Here is a 3,635-nt window from a genome sequence, read left to right as displayed (position 1 = left end):
GCCCCATGTCGGGTTCCAAGCTCAGTGCCGAGTCTGTTCGAGATTCTCGCTCTCCCGCTCCCTCTGCCCCTCTTCCTGCTCGCTCTCTCTCTAAAATAAAAAAATAAAATCTTTTTTAAGTTGTGAGGATGAAGTAAAATAATGGCTGTGTCTGGCACTGAATAAGACCTTCATAAATGTTAGCATCATCAGCAAGTGTCAACAAAGCCTTCTTACCTATTTTCTCCTATCTGGGAATACGAATTCGTGGGAATTGATTCATCACATACCTTTAGAAATAGAGTTGCAGAATCTGGGTTGCCAAACGTCAAAGAACATCAAATCCAATGTTTCTACTCTTCAAAGGAAGAGACTGATGTTCAGTGATCTGTCCTAGAGCTCTACCTCTTTTGCAGTCAAACTGGGACCAGGACCCAAGGTCTGCAGTTCTAATTAAAAGCTTTTCCACCATGTCATGCTTTCCTCTGTAAGGATCTGAAACCTCTCAGCCTTGCTGAGCACCTGAGAAGCTAATAGACAGTTTACAGAGCTCCCAGACCATGCTCCACCTTGGGTTAGGGTGACCAGCTGTCTGAGTTTTTCCAAAATGGAAGGTTTCCTGAATCATAGGACTTTAAGTTCTAAAACCTGGACAGTCCCAGGTAAACTCAACAGTTTTTCAGCTTACTTAAGGCAGACCCTCAAAAAGTATTATTTTTTTTCTTTTCTTTCTTTTCTTTTCTTCTTTCTTTATTTTATTTGTTTTGTTTTGTTTTGTTTTATATTTGTTTTTGCTTTTTGGGGTTTTTTGCACCTCCAAAGTCCTTTATTGCTCTGGCAAAGCCAGGAGATGCCCTTGGAGTGGGGTCCCAGTCCCAGTTTGGAGTCTCCAGGTTTATGGCACCCCTGCCCCTGTTCCTGACTGGGGCAGGCAACCTCCTCTGATAGGCTACTCAGTTCGCTCCCTCAGGTGTTCCCAGCCCTCCTTGGAGGTTTTGCAGTCCTTAGAGGGAGCCACTAATGGACTCGACATCACTGAAATAATGCCTGAATTCCAGGTGTCACAGATGGGAGTTAAACTTCGGAGGGGCTGGGAGCTAGGGTATCATTGGACCAGTCTGCTCACACACATACTGGCTGAACTGGTAGTACAAGGCTGGAGGAACTACCTCTTCCGCCTTCTGAAGGACAGCCTGGCTCTTGTCACTTGGTCCCAGCAACTCCTGGTCATATACCAAATAGATGGCACCCCTAGCCACACTGCCTATGATGAGGAACCTCATCACTGACCAAACTCAGGGCACCATGGTCACTCAACACGGCAAGTGAGCAAGGACACTTGACTCACCCAGGAGAATGAATGTCTCCTGAGAACAGAGTTCTCCGTGTGAAGGTGACTGGCCTAGGAGAGGAAGACATATGAGGAAGGGAAAAAGGAAGGGTCTGGCCCCTTTGTCAACAATAGGAAGTCTGGTTTGCCAGAGAAGTATATCTTCTTGGTGAAAAGGACGGTGTCTCAAAATGGATCCTCAGTGAGAAAAGAAAAATCAAAAAGTAAAAATGAACCATATCTTTTTTTTTTCCCCTTTTATCTAAAGGAAGAACGCCAAAGGTTAGCTAATAAAAGCCACAAACAGGTACAGGCTAGCCCTGGTTCATTTTCCCTCAGGCCCCTATCCTAGCTGAGGGCTTGGAGTGAGGCTGGAGCTCCCTCTCAGACATGCCCCTATTCCGGGGCAAAGAAACACGACCTGAGTCTACACCTCTAAGGGCTGCATGGAATGGGGGACCCTAACGGAAAAGAATGTTCCCGACATGAAGAGGTAACACCCTGTGAGGGAGAGAAATGGGAGGACAGAAGAAAAACTACAGCCACTAGCCAGCTACTTTCAGAATAATTGAAGGATTCTTATACTGTGCGTCACAGGCAACCCAGAAGGACAGTCAGGAACCACAAAGCCATATTTGAGGGCCCAAGACTTTGCTATGCACAAACATCTATCACTGTCCCTCCAAAACAGAATGGTAATTCCTGAAATCTAGTGCTTCATTAAACTAGTAAAATAAGTGCCTTTCTGCCCCAACTTCCTTAAAATTGCATATTGGCAATATGGTCTTTGCTCAGTGAATTAAACCTTGAAACATATGGAAGAAATGTTTTCCCTTTTTAGTAATAATAGTTTAGTGCACAAACTCCACCTGTTGGTAAAAGGTAATAAACATGCCCACTGTTCATTTCCAATTCCTTTTTGGAAAGTTCCCACTTCTGCCAGACACTCTTTCAGGTGATCTTGGGTAAATCACAGCCCCTCTCTGGACCCGAGCCTTCTCTTGGACTTGGTGAGTTTAAAAGCTCCTTTCTGTTCTTCCATTCTATGCTATGACAACATAGTAACATAGATATATTGCCTATACTCCCAACAGCTTTAAGGTTCTGAGCAGCCTTAGACTGTACTTAGAACTGGTCATGAGAAACAGACCCAGAGCAAGGTGACTGGAACAGGTGCCTTAAGACTCTGAAAGTGGGAGTTTAGGAGTCCAGAGACAGACTTGCCCAAATTAACCAGACCAACCTACAAACACCAGATATATATCAAGGGGGAAAGAGGTTACCATCCACCTGATTCTCAGTCAATAGCTTTACTGGTTTCGGTTGCTAATTCATGCATAAGTTATTCCTGCAGCTGAACCAAGATCACTGAACCTGAAAGCACAAGGTTCATATGCCCAATGATGAAACTTGGCAGCAAGGCTGGGATCTCATTCCTCAACAGGGCTGTGCCATAGATACCTTCAGCATAATACCAACTAGCTATAAATATACCTGTTGTTCATTCCCACCCCCATCAATAGCATACTTTTCCCTATCTGCCACTAGTATTCTGCCACTACTGCCTAATTACATATGCTAAGCAGGCCAAAGTGTAGTAGACAAAATTTAATAGTAGATGGACCCTTCCTGAAAGACACCTTTCATTTTTCCTTGAACACCCTGACATGGTTTTTGCTCTACCAGTTACCTCCTGCTGCTCCATGGTCAACAGGCTACCACAACCTGGGCACCCCAGCTATAACCGCCACTTCCATGTTATTATTCTCTAGACCTTTCTGGAACCATGTTCTTTCTTTGGAGTTTCATCTCTCTCTCTCTCCTATTTTTTTAGGGCCTTTGCTGCCAACAAGCTAATGAATCTTAGTTAATTTAGGAGCTAGAAAGGGATTCTTATACTTTTTCACTTTATGTCCTTCACTTTATTTTTTTAAGATCTGTCCATCCACTTAGAAAGAGAAAAAACACTCATGTGGGGGAGGGGCAGAGGGAGAGGGAAAGGGAGAGAGGCAGATTCCCCAAAGAGCTGGAACCTGACCCAGGGCCTATCCCACAACCCTGAGATCATGACCTCAGCCAAAACCAAGAGTCAGACACCCAACCGACTGAGCCATCCAGGTCTGTCCTTCACCTTGGTAGGACAAAGCAGTTATATAACAGTGGAAACAATGTCTCATCTAAAAAGTTCTTCTAGGGACACTTGGGTGGCTTAGTAGGTTAAGCCACTGCCTTCAGCTCAGGTCATGATCCCAGGGTCCTGGGATCCAGTCCTACATCAGGCTCCTTCCTTAGTGAGAAGCCTGCTTCTCTCTCTGCCTCTGCCTGC

The 3,635-nt window shown here is 44.9% G+C and overlaps 1 pseudogene; it reads right to left on the bottom strand.

Annotated features, from left to right (window-relative positions):
• Nucleotides 1–928: 928 nt before the first annotated feature.
• On the bottom strand, nucleotides 929–1,286 carry LOC132022283 (MICOS complex subunit MIC13-like; annotated as a pseudogene).
• Between the last annotated feature and the right edge of the window lie 2,349 nt (nucleotides 1,287–3,635).

Source organism: Mustela nigripes, chromosome 7, assembly GCF_022355385.1.
Source record: "Mustela nigripes isolate SB6536 chromosome 7, MUSNIG.SB6536, whole genome shotgun sequence".
In the NCBI taxonomy this organism is placed as follows: domain Eukaryota; kingdom Metazoa; phylum Chordata; class Mammalia; order Carnivora; family Mustelidae; genus Mustela; species Mustela nigripes.
This window is presented reverse-complemented; position numbering and strand designations above follow the sequence as displayed.